Source organism: Ovis aries, chromosome 2, assembly GCF_016772045.2.
Source record: "Ovis aries strain OAR_USU_Benz2616 breed Rambouillet chromosome 2, ARS-UI_Ramb_v3.0, whole genome shotgun sequence".
NCBI classification, from domain to species: Eukaryota; Metazoa; Chordata; class Mammalia; order Artiodactyla; family Bovidae; genus Ovis; species Ovis aries.
This window is the reverse complement of record NC_056055.1, coordinates 215,116,436-215,137,182: the sequence shown is the minus strand read 5'-3', so window position 1 is coordinate 215,137,182 and position 20,747 is coordinate 215,116,436. Positions and strand designations below refer to the sequence as shown.

Below are 20,747 nucleotides of genomic sequence, written 5' to 3'. Positions count from 1 at the left end.
GAAGGAATGAAAGAAGGAACTAGAATCGCTCCATCTTTCGCTTTCCTTCTATGACATCATTTTGTGTCAGTGATTGGCTAGCACAGGGAAAGACAGCACAAGAGAAGCGGATACGTTAATGACGCTCCTTGGTCTTTCTTAGAATGCCATTGCCTTCTTTCTGTGTTCTTGGTTCAATCAAAGCACAGTCTTTCAGTGACTGGATGAAGCCTTCGATGAGCTCACTTAGGGAGAGATGAGTAAGCTCTTCGTGTGGGAAAAAGAGTGAAATGAATATTTGTTAAATAAAGAGATAGACTATTGTACTCACCAAAACCTACTTCTTTTTTCCTTCAGGGCACATAGCTGGACCACATTTCCAAGCCTCCCTTATAGGTAGATAAGCCGTGAGACCGAGACCTGTCAGATGGAATGTGGGCAGAGAGATGCAAGAATGCCTGCCCACCAGCACTGTGCTTGGCCCACAGATACTTTCCCCATGATCCCTCACCGTCTTCCTTCCCTTGTTCGTCAGGGAAAAGCAGAGATTTCCGCAGAGGCCTCCAATCTCCCAAAGAGATGATTGAGCAAATTTGGAAAGGTCCTGAATCTCACTAAATTCTTTGAGCAAAGGACGAAATTCTAATGTGTTAAGCCCCTGAGATATTTAGGCTTGTTGATTATGTTAGTCTCTTCTGAATCAGAGAAACGTCTACCCTCATAAGAAACTATTTTTAACAAGGATTTATCATCATGAGGACTTAAGTAGCAACAAGACAAGCCAGGTTGTCAGCTGATCCTGGAGACTGGACACACACAAGGGTCAGTTCAGGGACTTAAAGATGTTGGTGGTGGAGAATCGCTGGTGCAGGAGGCCACTGGTTAATTACAACATCTGGGTCTAGAACTAACCATGGATGTGTCTGTTAAAGTTATAGTTTTAAAGTTGGTAAGCCATGGTGGAGAGGGGTAGGGTCAAGATTTTATAAAAAATCAATATTATATATCGTTTCTAAGAGACCGTCAGTGAGACCTAAGTAGCACCTCTCCACCCGCACTACTTTATTCTTTGCTATTATGACACCTGCTTATTTCCTTCATGACATGTAAAACAGATATTCATTATATATCTAATTGCTGAATTCTTGTCTGTTTCATCCAGGAGAATGTGTTTCATAGGCTTAACTTTGTCAGTTTTATTAACTCCTGTGTCTAACAAAAGTGTCTGTCACTGAAGGAGTGAATAAATAAATAAGTATATGAAATACGCAAAAACTACAGTCATTCACTGTGACATTTAACACTTCAGATCCTCTTCACTTGGCTCCTGCCGTGTCCTCTGGTACATGGTGAATGGCTCTCCCACAATTGAGTTCAGTTTTGCTTGAATGGACTGTTGACTCATGCTCTCCAGTCTCTACAGCACTGGACACCCTATTCCTTAGACCTCTGTCATTTGCCTGCTGTTATTACCTTTGCCCAATACCCACCCTGCCTCTGCTTAGGAAGATCTCCTAGGCCTTCTTCCTTGGATTTGGATGCTTTGTCCTTAGATGTTGCTGTTGTTCAGTTGCTAAGTACTGTCCGACTTTTTGAGATCCCATGGACTGCAGTATGCTGGACTTCCCTACCCTTCACTACCTCCGGAAGTTTGCTCGAACTCAGGTCCATTGAGTCGGTGATGCTATCAAACCCTGTGCTCATCTTGTCATCCCTGACCTATCTTCAGACTCATGAAGTCCAACTGATACTTGCATCATACCCAGGATCATGTGTCTTCTTTCTGCCATTCTGAGACTAAATGCACCCAGAGAGCAGCTGCTTTTCAGCTCTCTCTCCAAATGTCCTTAAGCATTCAACACAGAACAGGTTATTTGGGCTTAGCTCACCAACTATCCTGAAATAATGTGGTCCATTTCAAACACGTACACTTTTTAAAATAAAATGGGACTACTTAAAATAAAAGAGGAAAGGATTTACTTCAAAACTAAATTGTTGTTTCAGTTGCTAAGTTGTGTCCGACTATTGCAACCCCATGGACTGTAGCCTGCCAGCCTCCTCTGTTCCTTCTCCAGGGTTCTTCCAGACCCAGGGATCGAACCCGTGTCTTTTGCATTGGAAGGCAGATTTTTTACTACTGAGCCACTATGAAAGCCCTCAGCACTAAGTAGTACTGGGGGGAAAATGTTGATACTGTGTTAATCAGACATTAACACCAAGGAAGGTCTGGAAGGTCAGGGACTATCTATATACTACCTTAAAAGTGCTATGCACATAGCAAGTACTCAATAAATATTTTCTTATGGATTGCTTGGTTGTTGTGACTAAAACTTCATAATTTTGACTGATATTGATGTAGTGGAACACGCCAGAAAGTCTGTTCCTACTTCCAGTCCTCTTTAGTAGCCTTGGCTTACTATCCAAATGATTACAATCTGAGGTTTCTCATAGCTACGTTTCATCACAGTAGTGACAGCAATGAAGTGGCTGAGTGGGTGTAGAAACTGTTTCTAAAATCATTTCAAGTAAAGGGCTTCAAGATCTTTCTGCTGGTATTCAAATCTATATCATTATTTACTGCTGAACATAAAACACAAGGTATCATGTATTTCCTCCATTATTGAACTAATACCAGTCAAACCTGTACAATACAGTTGGTCACTCAGAATTTGTTTCCTCAAGCATCCTATTCTTTCACTAAATTGTGGATAACTGGAATTGGCAGTGTCATGGACTTTAAGGAATTCAATGCAATAGATGAAAACTTCGGTGTTTTGCAATGAACAGGCCACAGGCAGTGGATGCAGAAAACTGGGAAGTTATTATGTATCCGTATTGAGACAAACACTTCACTGCTGCTGACAGACTGTAACTTTTTATTATATGAAAAAAAAAAAAAGTAAGCCCAATGGGTTGCCATGGAAATGTTTATGATGTCACAGAGGATGATTACTCTCGTAATCTATAAGCAGCAAGAGCAGATGTGCTTGTAAGAAACAAAGATCTTGTTTTCATACAAATGTTCTCAAAATAAGACACAAAAGAAGAAAAATACCCAGAGCACATGATGCAAAGGAAAAGAACTGCTTCAAAATAGAATGTTTTACAAAGTTTTCCATAAAGCTTCAGCTGCTCCTCAGAGCACAACCAGCTTGAACATGGATAGCAGACGTGAAATTACAGTACTCACAAAATTAGTATTCAAGCTGCACAATGTCTCTTTTCAAAGACTTCAAGCATACTTGCATGTACAATTACAGAAGCAGGTAATGAGGGAGATTTTGATTTTTCCTCTATTGTTGTTATTGTACTTAGCTAGATAAGTCTCTATAAAAATTGCTTTGCTAACTATAAAAGTAAGCAATATTTATTAGTTCTATTGAAAAAATCTTCTGGTTCTTATTATAAGAACCACTGGATAATTTTCCTAAAACACATTTTTCTGTCTTTGGAGATGGGTAGCAACATATCAACTTTTAGTAAAGAATTAAAGCTCAGTAACAATAATCTGCAAGCTATAGTTTTTTTTTTTTTTTACAATTTTATTATTTCACATCACAATTAATTTCACTTCAATTATTAGAGATTTTAAAAAGGATATTCAAAGTTTATGACTTTGACATCCTGGAATATATAGATACGATAAATAATATATCAAGCGAATGAGTTGTGTCAAAATATATTACAGTGCTTTCATTATCTCACTTTAAATTTAATCCTATACCATGGTGGTCATTGATACCCTCCCAAGTTAATTCTTCAGATTCTTAAATCAGTCTGCCACAGTAACCTTAAATATTTCTTAGAATTAATCAAAGTTTAAATAATAAAAATGAATTAATTATAATAAAGTTCTCACTCCATGCAATAAAGAAAACCTCTCCATCCAACTTGCAACATGGATTTGCCAATAAAAATTTTAATTCTGATGTAGCTAAATGAAAGATATGAACTGAGTGGAAAGGAGATGAACTAACAATTCTGACAATTCTGAAAATATATTGCTTTTAAAGAAATCTACCATAGAACAATATTTTAAATGAAAACATAAAAGGTAAGTCTAAAATATTAATATATCGAGCTATAAATCTGCATTACTATTAAGTAGCATATGCTTATACATTTAATTTTACTTTCAATTTAATGTCCAAAGTAACTTATTATTTTCATTCAAATGAAAATTTGTCAGTTTTACTGAGAGGTAAAAATATGAAAATTACCTGAAAGAAAAATAAATAAAAGTTAAAAATTAAAAGTTTACCATGTTCTCTAGCCTTAGTTAAGAGAAATTGAGAATAAGTAACAGGTGTTTCTGAAAGCTAGACTTTAATCCTAGTTTTAGTTCTGTGATCACATTGAAGTCATACACTATTTTAAGACATAAGCTCACTTTTTAAAAAGTACATAATATGAATACAGTACTCTAAATGGACACCAATGCTAGATGTGCACAGTGTGAACTGAAATACTATAATACAATCGCTAAAGAAGAGGATTAAAAACACTTAAGAGATAGGCTCTTTCTAAACCCTGCAAAGATTTAGGAGAAACAAAGAGATGTTTATTTAATAACTGCAAAAGGCAGTAATAGTTTGGTTGATTTAGTCAAAGGCCTAAATTTTTTAAAAGGCATAGATATTTGAAAATAGAAAAAGAAAAAGGAAATTGCATTAAAAGTGATTTTTAATGAATGAATAATTAGGCAGCATTGTATTTTATACTATGTTATTGATGAGGGATTCATCTCTATGATAATTTTTATTAAAAATGATAATACCAAATGTGTATAAATCACTGTATCAAGAAATAAGAATTCTAAAGAAAAAGACAGTCTTTCTATAAAATTGCTCTAGTATACTATGGGAGATAAGATGCAGAAGCATGAAAAAATAGATTTTCAGTTCAGTTCAGTCGCTTAGTCGTGTCCGACTCTTTGTGACTCCAGGAACTGCAGCACGACAGGCTTCCCTGTCCATCACCAACACCCAGAGCTTGCTCAAACTCATGTCCATTGAGTCGGTAATAACATTCAACCATCTCATCCTCTGTCGTCCCCTTTTCCTCCCGCCTTCAATCTTTCCCAGTGTCAGGGTATTTTCAAATGAGTCAGTTTTTCACATCAGGTGGCCAAAGTATTGGAGCTTCAGCTTCAGCATCAGTCCTTCCAACGAATACTCAGGACTGATTGCCTTTAGGATGGACTGGTTGGATCTCCTTGCAGTCCAAGGGACTCTCAAGAGTCTTCTCCAAAACCACAGTTCAAAAGCATCAATTCTTCAGAGCTCAGCTTTCTTTATAGTCCAACTCTCACATCCACACATGCTCCTGCTGCTGCTGCTAAGTTGCTTCAGTCGTGTCCGACTCTGTGCGACCCCATAGACGGCAGCCCACCAGGCTCCCCCATCCCTGGGATTCTCCAGGCAAGAACACTGGAGTGGGTTGCCATTTCCTTCTCCAGTGCATGAAAGTGAAAAGTGAAAGTGAAGTCGATCAGTCGTGTCCGACTCTTAGCGACCCCACGGACTGCAGCCCACCAGGCTCCTCCATCCATAGGATTTTCCAGGTAAGAGTGCTGGAGTGGGGGTGCCATTGCCTTCTCCGCATCCACACATGACTACTGGGCAAACCATATCCTTGACTAGATGGACCTTTGCTGGCAAAGTAATGTCTCTCCGTTTTAATATGCTGTCTAGGTTGGTCACAGCTTTTCTTCCAAGGAGTAAGCCTCTTTTAATTTCATGGCTGCAATCACCATCTGCAATGATTTTGGAGCTCCCCAAAATAAAGTCTCTCACTGTTTCCATTGTTTCCCCATCTATTTGCCATGAAGTGATGGGACCAGATGACATGATCTTAATTTTCTGAATGTTGAGTTTTAAGCCAACTTTTTCACTCTCCACTTTCACTTTCATCAAGAGGCTCTTTAGTTCTTCTTCACTTTCTGCCATAAGGGAGGTATCATCTGCATATCTGAGGTTGTTGATATTTCTTCCAGCAATCTTGATTCCAGCTTGTGCTTCATCCAGCCCAGCATTTCTCATGAGGTAGTCTGTATATAAATTAAATAAGCAGGGTGACAATATATAGCCTTGATGTACTCATTTCCCAATTTGGAACCAGTCTGTTGTTCTAGGTCCAGTTCTAACTGTTGCTTCTTGACCTGCATACAGATTTCTCAGGATGCATGAAAAAATAGATTTTACTGTGAGTTAAATGATAACATTATTGATGTTGATAGTAGATGCCTAAATAAGTTAACCTAAATGAAATTACAAAGGGTGTATTTATAATGTATGGTAGAAACATAGATGCAGGACACAAATACAAAATGTGGTTTAATGATTCAATATAACTAGAGCAGTTTATGCATAAGGTGTGAGTGAATACTTTGTCATTTCATACACAAAGCTTTTGTCTACAGTTTGTTTTTTTTTTGTCTTTGATTTCTTTAAAAATGCTCAAGTCAAAATTTTCCATCTTAAAGATTCTCAACAAGAGAAAACAAAAACTGGATTCTGTTTTAGTCTTTGGGGGAGATAATCTGCAAACTGTAAACTTTTCATCCCAGACCTGAGTATGGTTGAGTTGGGTTCTTTGTTGCTAGGTGAGGTTTTTTAAGTCAATGACACAGAGGCTCTAGTTTTCAGTTGGCTGAGGTCCACATAAAAAAGTCTGAATCTGAGATATTTTATTAGGAGGAGGATGTTTTGAAGAACAAGCATGAGATATGCGTATTCTGACTGATGTGGCAGAGAATATGTTTATTTTCCTGATTTTCCTTTTAAAAAATGGAAAGAGATAAAATATTGGGAAGGAACTCAATAGAAACATAAGATACAAAGCAATGGTCAGCTTTTATGTCATTTTAATAATTGTCCTAACTGTAATCGCACTGACTCAGAATGTCTTTTGTAAAACAGCCACTCAGAATACTTGCTTACTTAATTAAGTAAAGAAACACAATATAACCTTTACCAGGGAGCAGAGCTGGTCTCAGCCTTGATCATAGAATTGATCATATAATTTGATCATAGAATAATTACAAATATTACTTCATTTAATTCTTATTAAAAAAAAACCCAGAACCTTATGAGTTAATTTATATCATTAGGATCCACTTTAACAGATGAGGAAATTGAGTTTAAGAAACAGTTTCAACTGCTAAGTTACACTGTGAATGACGAGCTGGGATCTGACCCTAGGCCTTCCGGGTTGAAGACTGGATCATTGTAGCGCCAATGGCACATCTGTCACTATCAGCAGGGTCCAGTTTATCTTGGAGCACTGAACTGGGAAATGTACTGTGTTTGGGCTGCTGATTCCACAGCTTCCTAGATAATTAGGACTATGTCATCTATAGCATGTTTCCTCTTTTGCCTGATTACTATGAATTCAGAAGTATGTTTTGTGTTCAACTGCAGCTTTTTGGATCCCCCCCAATTTTTTTTTCTTTCCCCTTTGCTTTCTTTCATGTTACACATACGATTTCATCTTATTGTTCTCTAGATTTGAGTTTAAATTCTTTTAGGAAGTATTGGAGGATCAACCAATCATCAGCTTCGAACAGCATCACTGACTCAATGGACCTGAGTTTGAGCAAACTCCAGGAGATAGTGAAGGACAGAGAAGCCTGGTATGCTGAAATTCATGGGTCTGCAAAGAGTCTGACACAACTGAGAGACTGCAACAGTAACCAGAAATCAGTCTTGAACAGAACTTCTGTTTTCCAGTTGACAAATCAAAAAATTACGGAAGACTAGCAGTGACTCCTATCAAACACTTAAGATAAGACGTGGTTAAACTAAGTGGAAAGCTCACCTGAAACCAGAGATCTTAACTGCTTCTAGTATTTAATGATAAAAGCACATATACTTATGTGCTTTTAATCTCAGCTCTCAGTTAATTTTGACCTTTTCAAGGCATTCATTCTTTCCTTCAGTAGCACCAGAACCTCTGTCACTGTTCCATTCTATTTCATTTCTTAAAAAAATGCTGGTTATAACACTCAGGAGATCAGTCCTGGGTGTTCATTGGAAGGACTGATGTTGAAGCTGAGACTCCAATACTTTGGCCACCTGATGCCAAGAGCTGACTCATTGGAAAAGACCCTGATGCTGGGAAAGATTGAGGGAGTGGGGAGAAGGGGACGACAGAGGATGAGATGGTTGGATGGCATCACCGACTCAATGAACATAGGTTTGGGTGGACTCTGGGAGTTGATGGACAGGGAGGCCTGGCGTGCTGCAGTTCACGGGGTCACAAAGAGTCAGACACGACTGAGTGACTGAACTGAACTTAATGGGTTGCAACCTGAATTTGAAAGACACTGTTATAAGAAACATTTTTTGAACCTCTACACCACTTCTAATACTCTGATATTCATTTAGAATGGAGTGGGAAGCTAAGGAGAGCAATGGGTAATCCAGCTTTGAATTTTCTCATGCAATGAAAGACATAGCTACATAGGAAAATATTTCAAAGCCACATGGATGGCTTAGAAACAGAAAACAAGTTTGTGAATCACAGTTTTAGGCAGTGAGACTGATTTTTTATGAGGTAATTCTGAAAAATTGCATAGATTTTTAAATAAATGATTCATATTTTAAATCAATGCTGCATGCTTTCTACATTAAGCATTCCTATGGACAGTCTATTTGTAAATTAAAATGAACATTTTTAGAAAGTGAAAAATCCCACTCATTTTAACTTGTATATTTACCAAGATGACTGAAGAATATCTATAGCTCAGGGAAATGGCTTTATCTATATTTCCATAAGTTACACTGGCAAGCTTTATGTCTCAATTCTATTATCCTATATTATTTGTAGACTTAAATACAAATTATCTCATTGACTTAAAGGTCTCCTTTTCATAATCTGTAATGGAGATTTCTGTTTTTAGTTAAAGCAAAACTGCTTTTTTTTTTTTTTTAAGAAAAGAATCTTCAATTCTATTTGATTACATGTTATGTTGGTCTTTGAAGGCACATTTTGGCCTATGGCTGTGACAAGAAACAGACAAGAATATTTTGCTTTTATCAAGACTGTTCATTTCTATTTGATTTTTGGTATTGTCATCTGACTTATTTTCTCTTATCCTTTTGCCATCAGCTCTCAGTGTATAATGCTTGGCAAAATCCACTGACTTTGGTGAATAAACCAGGCTTTATGTGATCCAGAGGCCTTAAGCTGCCTTGTTTTCTTACCCTGATTTTGAAGGAAGCAATGCAATTGAGTTGGCAGAGAAAAAGCCAAATCTGTCAAAGTTCAGAGGAAAGAGTGCTTGAAACATAAGTGCAAGTATTAATATCAGCAAGCTATCATCTAAACGTGGTCATTTTATGACAATGATCTGTAGGAACTTGGATAATGTTAACTGTTTGTTATTGGAATCTTTCATCTTGTAAAACAAGAACTGCTACAATCTCTGGCCAAAAAATTAAAATATAGATAATAACAGGCATATTTAACCTTCAAAGGCCTCATTGTTCATCTGATTCCAGTTTAAAGGGGTCAGAAAGTTGGTAATAAATTGAAATGGAGATGGGAGCTCCAGTGATCAACACATTTCTTTTGTACTCTCAGTTCAAATACTATCAGTATTTGGTATCTCCTCTCCTCTGATTCAATGCCCCATTACTTCACTTCAGTTCAGTTCAGTCACTCAGTCGTGTACAACTCTCTGCGACCCCATGGACTGCCCAGCTTCCCTGTCCATCACAGACTCCTGGAGCCTACTCAAACTCATGTCTATTGAGTGATGCCATCCAACCATCTCATCCTCTGTCGTCCCCTTCTCCCACCTTTAATTTTTCCCAGCATCAGGGTCTTTTCCAGTGAGTCCGTTCTTTGCATCAGGTCAAAGTATTGTAGTTTCAGCTTCAGCATCAGTCCTTCCAATGAATATTCAGGACTGATTTCCTTTAGGATTGACTGGTTTGATATCCTTGCAGTCCAAGGGACTTTTGAGTCTTCTCCAACACCACAGTTCAAAAGCATCAATTTTTCAGCACTCAGCTTTCTTTATAGCCCAACTCTCAGATCCATACATGACTACTCTCACATCCATATGTGACTACACACTACTTCATCTCCTTCCAAATCTTTCTTATATAGTCTTTGGAACTCTTCTTTCAAACAAAGGAAACAAACAAACAAACAAAAAACAAATAAGCAAATACACATTATATTTTCTCACTTATTTAAACATAATTTATTTCCTAAATGAAAGAACCTTTCCTTGGGGCTACTACTCCCCTTTAAGGCAGGGGGAACATGTTACTTCACATAGAAACAAGGACACTTTTAAGAGTAAAATATAGCACTATTAATAACTGTGTCAGGATCACAGGTGTAAATCAGGGTTATTATGGGCAAACTAGATGCCACGGTCACCCTAACGATAATTTCCATTTCCTCTGATGCTCCTTCTGCTGCTCTTCACTGCCTCTCTCCCTTGCTGTAATTTATCAGCTGCCTCCTGGGGACTCATTCTTCAAAGACTAGTTCAGTATCTTCCTGTTCTCCCAAGACCCAAGATAATCTCCTGATTATCCTGTCACTTTTCTCATAATCCACATTCTGGAGGTCAGGACTCTCAACCTCCAGTCTGGATCCTGCTGTCTCGTCCTCTGCAGAGATACCAAATTTCTCTTCCCAGTCCTCTGTACTTACCTAAGTGTCACTCAGAATTCCCTCTTACACAAGTTATTCAACCCCAATGGAATGCAAGGTCTCTGTATTGCTCTACTTCACTCTTGGTCAGTACCTGACCTATTAGTATTCTTCGCTGTATAGCTCAATCGTTCATCATTTCAATCTATTTCTTTTAACCAAAGATCAGTCTCCCAGCTCCCTACCTGGTGCAGTTTCTACACTGGACACACACTGTGGCTCATTTTGTTTCCAGATTATACCTGGGCTGTGAGACCGGCTATTGTTACAGAATGGAGCACGCTGGTGGCTTACTTGTGGTCACCAGCCTCAACTGGTTCCTCTATTTCACCCATCAATTTTCCATACTTTTTTAAAGTTAGTCTCTCCCATATTCTTTGCAGCAACCTATTCCAAGCTTATTCACTGTTTTCTTAAAACTTGGAATACAGTCACTTTTTCTTTCACTCTTAATAAAAAACACTGATATCTTCTTCAAACCCTCCCCAACTCCCCGTTATGTCAACTAACAAACTTACTTGCATCTGCATCCATCCTTTCTTGCTTAAGTACAGAGGTTATCTCCTCCTTATCAGGAACTAATTATTTCACTTGTGCTCTAGGTTATTATTTTTTTTTTCTGTCTCCTCAGGAACTTCATCAATTTGCTTCTATCTTCAATCTCTAAATTGCTATTGACAGCTTCTCATCAGCACTGAGGGATGCTGATGTCTTACACAAAAAACCAAACTTTCCTCTACTACACATTGTCCTCCAGCTACTAGCCTCTGCCTTTCCTTTTATAGCCAAATTCAGGGACATTCCTGCTCCATACAGCTTCTCTCCCTCACTTATTCTCTCAACTCTGATCTGTTCTTTGCTGTCATCACTACAGGCAGCATCTGTTGTAGTTAATTTCTTTCTCTCTCTTTCTCAGATTTCTCAGATTCCATCTCAGACCTCTGAATGGTTCCATTTAGACAGCTTATCTCAAAAATACTGCTGTCCCTCACAAATCTCCATAAGCAAGCTGGCCTGTTTGAAGCCAAATATCCATTGAGGTTCTAAAAGAAGCCAAAGAATGAGCCTATAATATTCTCAGGGGTCAGAAGAGAAATCTGGCCAAAGGACAAGAGTCATGTACACAGTGGTATGACCTTAGGGAGCTTCACTGTTCAGGGTCTGGCCTTTAGCCTTGTGGGGTTGCAGAAATTCAAGTTCATAGGTGCACTATTAACTAAAAATGCCTAAACTCATAATACATGGCTGTACAAAATCCAAGAAACATCATTTATTCATAAAGAAAAACATAACTGCCAAGTCTTTCCTTGCCATATAGGAAAATGACATGAAGAGTGAAAATATCACAAAGTTGCTAACGTTGGTTTTGAACTTGCTTTAAGGGCCTCTGTGTATGATAATTTGCCTAATGGTACCAGGTCTCAGAGCCTGTACTGTCCACCTGCACCTCAGGAATGACCTCTGAAGGCAATCTTCCCAAAGACTTCAGAGTAAGGTTCTCTTCTCAAATTCATATTACATTGTGAAAAAGATAACCACTTAAAATTTTTGCTGTCTAGGTTCAATGGTTTGGTTAAATATTTAACTAGCTTTCTGTTAAGCCTTCATCCTCTAGCATAAATACCATTGTTCTTGTTTAGCTGCTAAGTTGTGTCTGACTCTTCTGGGACCCAATGGACTGTAGCCCACTAGGCTCCTCTGTCCAAAGGGATTTCTCAGGCAAGAATACTGGAATAGGTTGCCATTTCTTTCTCGAGGGGATCTTCCAACTCAAGGATTGAATTGGCACCTCCTGCTTGGCAGGTGGATTCTTTACCACCGAGCCACCAGGGAAACCTAATGTAAATATTAGGAAATGTTAAATTATTTCTAAGAATATATTATGAAGATATCAGACCCCTTGTTCATTCCATTTGTTGGCTATTCCATAATGTTTGGGGAAGCTCTTCTGGATTAGGGCAGGTTATTCAAAATGCCCTAAAGCAAATTTCCCTCAATAAAAGTATTATTTCTTTTTGATGTTTAGGGAAACAAACCTTCCTAGTGAGAGAACAGATGTATAACTTTTACACCTATGCAAACTGGGATAGAAAAAAAACCTAATTAAAATAGTATAGTTTTATCCATCTACTCCAATATTCACTGTATTTGTAGATTACAACAGAAATAAAAATTCTATTCTCACAGGCTTCACTTAACGGGTCCTAGCAAAATGTCCAAATTGATCTTTACTATAAACTGAGAGCTGCTCTCTACTGAGACAAAACCTGTTTCTTGAAATTTAAAATGTCATGGAAGAACACCATAACTATTTAAAATCACAAAGTTCACCACAAAAACTCCTTTATTCTTTGCACATATAGGTGAAGTGAGTCTACAAAAGGGAGGAGTTTGATGCCTCTGTTTCTTGGTGCTATAAATCAGAAATGACCCCTTTGAAACAAAATGTGCAAATATGCTTGGTGATCCGGAATTTAAGTTCTTGTCTATATCTCTTTAGTCAATTCAGAGAGTAGTTATCCTTTAATTCATCCTCAGTGGTTCTCTTGTCTTTGCTTGTTCAGAAGAGCTCAAGGTAAGTACCCATGAATATCTGATGCTAAAGTATTAGATGTCAAAAAAGTTCTGTTTCACACACAACTAGGCACTGGTTTTGGTAGAATTCTATGCTGGCACCACATTTGAATAACCTCCTAAGAACATCGTAGACATTCAGTTTTCCTTTCAAATGTTTCAGTGTCAGACAGTGGGTTACTAAATGGGCTGGATTTAACTACAGAAACAGGCTTGTATGATTAATAAATATATTTAGTTATTAAGGAGACAGAATAGCATACTGGTAATTACCATGCAGTTTCTAGAACTTAAAACACATTTTTAAGTCCAGCTCTGACATTGTAGGGCTCTGGCCTAGATAATAATGTCTCCAAGCTTCAATTTCTTCATAAGAAATATGCAGCCAGTATTACCCCTCTGACTGTGGGGCTTATGATGCCTGGCATAAAATAAATGCTTATAGTGACAACAACAATACCTATGGCTTTCTTAGTCCCAGTGGTACCCCAATTTTGTTGAGATTAGTTGAATCATCAATTTAAAGTACTGCATTACATTATATTCTTTTTATTAGAACCACAAATAATAGTACTGTTGCTGAATAATTGCTGTTTTTATCACAGGTGTCATGAAAAATGTACCTGAGTACCTTGTTTGCTGCTTAGTTTTGGTTTTGAGTTGGCTGCTAGAAAGCTACACAGTTTGTGGCCTGACTTACGGAAATGTTTACATGGGAATTATATGTAGCTTTAGTACTATTCTCACTTTATGTTTTCACATGTTTTATTTTCTTCTTGTACCTCTAAATTTAATATCATATATGTAAATATAATACTATGTATAATTTACTAATTATATAAATGTAAATATATGGTGTTATTGTTAAAGGATCCACTTGCCAAAACAGGCAATGCAAGAGATGTGGGTTCATTCCCTGGTTTGGGAAGATCCCCTAAAGAAGAAATGGCAACCTACTCCAGTATTCTTGCCTGGAAAATTCCATGGACAGAGGAGCCTGGTAAGTTACAGTCCATGGGGGTTGCAAAGAGTCAGACATGAATGAGCAACTGAGCACATGCAATTATATAAATTGAGTACATACAATTATATAAATTATATAAATATATATCCTTATAAGCCACTTTAAATCAGTCTAGAACAAGACAGCAGAGAAGGCAATGGCACCCCACTCCAGTACTCTTGCCTGGAAAATCCCATGGACGGAGGAGCCTGGTGGGCTGTGGTCCATGGGGTCGCTAAGAGTCGGGCACAACTAAGCGACTTCACCTTCACTTTTCACTTTCATGCATTGGAGAAGGAAATGGCAACCCACTCCAGTGTTCTTGCCTGGAGAATCCCAGGGACAGGGGAGCCTGGTGGGCTGCCATCTATGGGGTCGCACAGAGTCGGACATGACTGAAGCGACTTAGCAGCAGCAGCAGAACAAGGTAGAATAAAAAATATAATAAAAAATAAAGTGCTGTAAATTCTGCATGAAGATTTATTTCTCAAAAATAGTACACTTGAAAGACAGTTTTCCAGTGAAGCAGTTTCTGGAATACGGTTATAGGACATTTGATGATATCCTTAGTCTACTAAGTGGGACTTTCCCTGGTGTCTAGCACCTCACCATGACGTCAAATTTTCTATACCTTTATTAAAGGTACAGAAGCTTGAGTAGAGCTGCTGGGGGAGAGATTCTGATGGTGCTATTCTCATCTTCATATTTCATGTCTTGGGACATTTTAGAATGCCAAACTAGCCTCTATTTTGAGCTAACCTTTCTCTAAACCACAAGCCATGAAAACTAGATGACATTTGACTTTACTACCTGAGAGTGACTTTGATTCAGTTCCCTCCTTCCATACCTCAGGCCCTCTTTCAGATTCATCAGGGAGGAAAAGGCTTCCCATACCCATCCCTGTAAGGCTCTTAATTCCCTAGGTTGCCACCATCTGGCTATAAAAAGAGGAAGGCTGAATCCCTGGATTCTTTCCTACACTTTCTATTGCTAATGAGTGCTACTTTCTTCCATGGATACAGGATTGTCTGGAGGGTTCTCAGGTAACGCAGTGGTAAAGAATCTGCCTACCAATGTGGGAGACCTGAGACTTGGGTTCAACCCCTGGGTCAGGAAGGAACCCTGGAGGAGGAAATGGCAACCCAGTCTAGTATTCTTGCCTGGAAAATTCCATGGACAGAGGAGCCTGGCAGGCCACAGTTCCATGGGTCACAAAGAGTCGAACAGAACTGAGCATGCACACATACATACAGGATTATTTAAACCTGTGATTAAACTTTGCTAGACCGTGAAACAATTTTACAAAGAGCTGAGGCTTCTCACAAACACCAGGCATATAATTCTGTGAGCTTTTCACAGTATTAAAAAAATAAGGATCATATGCTTATTGGCAATGGTTTGACTACCAAATATTTCTCTTGAGATGCAACCTGCCATCACTTTGCTTTAGACTGTGAATATCTCCAGCAGAATCCAACTATTGATGCTATAGATCTCTAGGCTAGTTGGCCCTATGTTCACCTTCCAATTCCAAAGTCAAATGATCACTTTTTATTTTCCTCTTACACTCAGAGGGTGTTTATTATTCTGTATCTAAAGTAATGCTCCTGAGACAATGTATTCTCCTGTTACTGTTATCCTCCATTCATGAGCTGTGTCTTCAAAATTTGAATCATCTTTTTATTTCCGTGTACTAATATTTTAATTGGAGGTTTCCAATAACCTCAATATACTTTCTTTGTTCGATAATTTCATGACTTGCTAGAAGAATCTTCTTCCCCATGCCTGTTGGAATTGTGTTACAAGCGTCATCTATCCGCACTTGTCCAAAGTTCCTTCATTTTTTGCACTGATGGTACTCATTTCTTCAAATGCTGAACACATCTACATTTTAAAGCAATTATGGAAGTTTTTAATGACATATTTAGAAATGTATACTTTCATTTTCTTTTCCCCAGAAATCTCTCCTGTCTTATCCCGTTGGTCTTAGTTTAACTCCCACGATTTATAATTCTCATTTGGGATAGAGATAGCTTCTCACCTGCTCGAAATCAAAATGTGCTTTCTAGAAGAAATCTGATATTCTACTGGACTGTGAATTTAAGTCATAATGTTACCTTTTCTAGGGACATGGGTATTTGCACAAGAGCCTTATCAAACTGCAAAGTGACACTCTCAAGAACTGTTGAAAGAAACTACTGTTCAAGGTGAATGGAATGAGAAGACCCCTACCATGTGGGACTCACATGCCAGCAGGACAGACCCCAGACCATCACTGTGGTCACAGAGGCAAAGTTGGAAGACATTACCACACATTACTTATGAAATGGATTTGATCTTAGGATGTCTTCTGTGAAACTATGGTTCCATTTATGGCTTCCTTGCTTCTTCATAGTGCCAATCTAGGTCGACAGGAGAAAGTGAGACCATTGTTCCATATCCTGCTTAAAAAGAGAACAAAACTTCAAAGAGTACACCACCACCTGACAAAATAAAACAAGCAATCAGATTTAAAACACTGTGCCTGTGTGTGCTCGGCAAACTTAACTTTTTCAGGAATTCAAATAATTTTAGGGCACCTTCTCTGGTTGATTATGTTCTATATCTACCACAATAAAACCAACTAAACAACCACAAAAAAATCAGTATATAATTGGTTTCCAAAAATGTCTTCTTTGATCTTAGGAAAGACTGCACTGTTTCAAATTGTCCCTTTCTTCCCTCTGCTAAAAATAAAACCCAAACTTAAAAACATAAAGTTAATTGCTTGAATAAACAAAAATGAACTTTTATTCTAATTCTTTTAAAGGGTACTAGGACTTTTAAATCTAAAACAGACAAAATTAATTCTATGAAGAGAACAATATCAATATCTCATGATGTAACCACCCTTAATCCACTCTACCTTTTAAAAATGTTCTTTGCTAACTGTACTTAGTAATTATAGAATTAAATCTGTTGCATTCTTTGATAGTTTGGTTTATGAACTATCAGGTATTAACATGAAATAATTTATGAAACAGAGAGGTCATATAAATGTATTTTACTCAAAATTATTTTAACCAATTTTGCTATTCATACGTGTAAAACTTTATATTATCTACTAAGGTATCCACATTCTTCACATGGGTCATAAGACAGAGTCGACCTGTTAACGTTATTTGTAACATGACTTATGAGCCAAGAATTGATCAAATTATTTATGGAATTAAGAGTGTATTTTTGATCTTGTATACTTTTTGGCCCTTAAAAACAGATTAACACAAGGAAGCTAGGCGAGTATGGGGCTAGCTCCATATTCAACCATTTAATAATTACTGAGTACTAACTCCTGTCAAATCCTGTGCTAATTCTGAGAAAACAACAGTTAGCAGGACAGACATAATCTCTGTCCTTAAAAAGATGACATTCTAGCGGGAGGCGGGGGCAGAGATTTTCTTTTAAAAACTCAACAAATGAGTAACATTTACACAATGTATAATGAAAGAAATATGCCAGTGTAAGACAGGGATCAGTGTCTGGAGGGAGTTTCAAAGGATGGGATAGAAGGGAGGACAAAGAACTAGCTATATGAAAAATGGTGGGGGTGGGGTACGTTTTCTCCCTAACTCCTCAACCCGCCCCCAAAGTGAAAATTTATCCAACTGGATATAGTAGCCAATGAACATACTACTGTACTTTCTTAGGATACATTTTTGTGCAAAGTATAACTATAAAAGTACTTTAAAAACGTGTGCAGTTATGGCAAAGGCTGGAAATATAGATATCCTTTGACCTACACAGACAATGTTGAGAAAAACTGTGAACAAAGGGAATTTCTAGTTTATACAAAGGTTTCAGTCCCTGGAGAAGGAAATGGCAACCCATTCCAGTATCCTTGCCTGGAAAATTCCATGGATGGAGGAGCCTGGCAGGCTACAGTCCATGGGGGTCACAAAGAGTAGGACATGACTGAGAGACTTCACTTTCTTTCTTTTCCTTCCCAAAGTGGAATTGTTGAGTTTCAGAGCCAGGATTATTTGACTGCAAAGGATGAAACGGAACCCTAGTCTTTGTATGTAAACATAATCTTGACTTCTTTGGCATGAGTTTGATATACCATGATCTTCAAATGAGAAAGGAACATCGGATGTTAAGAGGGAAGTTTCCCCAAATGATCTAATTCTCACAAGTGACCATGAGATCTTTGCCATTTTAAAATTTGGGAATCACTGCCTCCTACCCAAATCCCCCATCCTTGGGGAGACAGGGCCATCAAATGTCAAGTGTCTGAATACTTAGCCACTAGAGGGAGAGAGTGTGCCTCTGGTGATTAGGAAGCCAATGAAAGTAACTCAGGAGAAGGATAGGCTTTCAAGGGAGCTAAATTAAGCTCTAATGAGCCAGGGGCAAAGACTGTATCAGCTGTGGTGGCTTTGGGGAACTTGAAGATGATTCCTTAGAACTTCACAACGAATCCACTTCTACTACAGAATTAAATTGCTTAAACTATCCAGACACTTCATCTTAATTCTGAACATGTTTTAATTCATCTTTTCTAAGGACCTCCACAACTTTCAATACTTCGGGTTAGTCTAGAAATTTGTTACCCTTTGTATACTGGGAATTTTATATATTATGAACATTTCAATCTTGTATGATAATTTAAGATTAAAATTTTTGCTATTTGGATGATTAGAATGATTTGTGGAGTTCTATGGTCTTTCCCAAATATAACTTTAGGAAAATCACTTTCATTTAGATAATTGACAGGTTAAAAAAATACACCAAAAACCTGCTTTACCATCACATAACTCACAGCTGTTCTTAAAATCGTCTTAAAAGGTGTTGTTAGCCTGAGCCCAAATGATTTGGTCGCCAATGAAAACTGCTTATTCTTGTTTGCAGCACAGCACCAACCACCATTTCCCATGATTTAAAAAATAAGCTTCTTGGTACAGCTGTTTAATAAATCCAACAAATGAAGTAAACTTTAAAAAAGTAATTCATTAAAAATATTATATAAAGTTTATACAAGTCACAGGATGTCCATGATTTAGTGTGTATCAGTATGAAAAAAATTCCTTCCCAGTCTCCGAATCTAAAGACATTATCCAAAATTTCCCAGATATACAGTGATGCTTAAGATACAGTTGACGATTTTATTTTCAATGTATCATTTCTCTTCCCTCAGCAGAGGGGAAAAAAAGAAAAACCTCAGCAACTATTTCTGGGATTCTTCAAAGGAGTAGGAGTACAGCGCCTGCTCCTACTCTTTCAGCATTGATTTTCTACACAATCTGTGATATGGTTTCTCAGAAATGCTGTTTGGCAGTGCTGAAAATTTCACGTGTTTTCAAACTTAAGCCACCCAGACTACACAGTTCAGTATTTTCAGCTCCTTTCATTTTCCTTTTCCCTTTAATTATAGAAGTCTCTATTCCCTCTTTTTGCAACTGTGGTCAAGAAAGATGCTACACGCGACTGTTTGTAGAAAGAACGTTTTTGGTTTTTGTTTTTTTCTTCTCATGACGATTCACAGAAGTTCTTCCCAAATACAAAAGCTGCGCTATAGCTAACTGACGACACTGAGAGACAACACTTTACTCCTAACAACTTTTTAGACCCTCACCCGTTCATTCCTTTGACTGTGGTCGATGTGCCACACGCCCGGGGGAGAAAAAGCAAGTAGAGACTCTAATTTTAAACTTGCACGGTAAAGCACTTTCAAAATAGTAATAGTTGACCTGCATCTCAGACCTGACTTTCCTGCTCAATCCATTCCCCAGGACCCCTCTCCTGCTCCGAGTCCGGGTCGGTCGGGCGCCGGTTTCTGAAATCGCACCGCAGTTTATTGCGAAGCTGAGTGGGTGGGTCCACGCGCAAACCCAGACTCCGGCCAGGACGCCGAGCCCAGAGCTCCGCGTTGCGCGCCTAGATCTCGGTCCCGCGCCCTTCGCCCGGCCTCACCACAAATCCCAGTTTGAAAGAAAACTTCACGAGGCCGAAATGAACCTCCCCTGGTCGCTGCAATTCTTCCTTTCGAGCCGGCAGAAAACGTGAGATCTATTACGACTCGGGGAGGAGTGGATGGGGGAGGCTGCCGGGGCACTCTCGGCCGCGGGTTACCTGGTCCCCCCGCCCCCGACACGGCCCGGGCTTGGGGGGCGGGGTCCGCCGTCCGGGGGCGCCCGGCCAGGGGCGACGCGGCCCGGCGCGCGGGTGGGCGAGAGGGAGGGAGCGCGTCGCGGAGCCGCCGGGGCAGCACTTGTCCTGTAATCGATTGCCGAGCGCGCCGAGCGGCCCAGCGCTCAGAGACGCGCACACGCGCCTCGCCAGCCCGCGCACACACACACACATATACCCCCCCACACACACACGCACACACAGGCACAAGCGCCCCGGCCCCGCACACGCGCGCGCGCGCACGTCCGCCCGCGCCCAGAGCCCCGCCGCCCGCCGCCAGCCCGCCCTCCGCCCGCGGGCGTCTGCGCGAGCCCGGCCGGCGGGGGAGATGTGCTCTGGCTCCGGCGGATCG

The 20,747-nt window shown here is 39.1% G+C and overlaps 1 protein-coding gene and 1 long non-coding RNA gene across 7 annotated transcripts in view; one reads left to right on the top strand and one right to left on the bottom strand.

Moving 5' to 3' along the window:
• Positions 1-2,836: 2,836 nt before the first annotated feature.
• LOC121818520 (uncharacterized) lies at positions 2,837-20,494 on the bottom strand. Of its 2 annotated transcripts, none has more exons than XR_009599641.1 (2): positions 19,970-20,494; positions 2,837-16,671 (listed from the first exon to the last, which is right to left on the bottom strand). It is a non-coding gene; the product is annotated as an uncharacterized LOC121818520 (long non-coding RNA). The 2 variants fall into 2 exon arrangements; XR_009599640.1 differs by having other exon boundaries at positions 20,180-20,494.
• The window catches only part of IKZF2 (IKAROS family zinc finger 2), a 178,915-nt gene continuing 178,292 nt past the window's right edge, over positions 20,125-20,747 (top strand). For all 5 annotated transcript variants that reach the window (XM_060411260.1, XM_042244196.2, XM_060411255.1 and 2 more), the window contains exon 1: positions 20,125-20,268. The gene's annotated coding sequence lies outside the window, so the exon portion shown is untranslated. The remainder of the gene's footprint in view (positions 20,269-20,747) is intronic.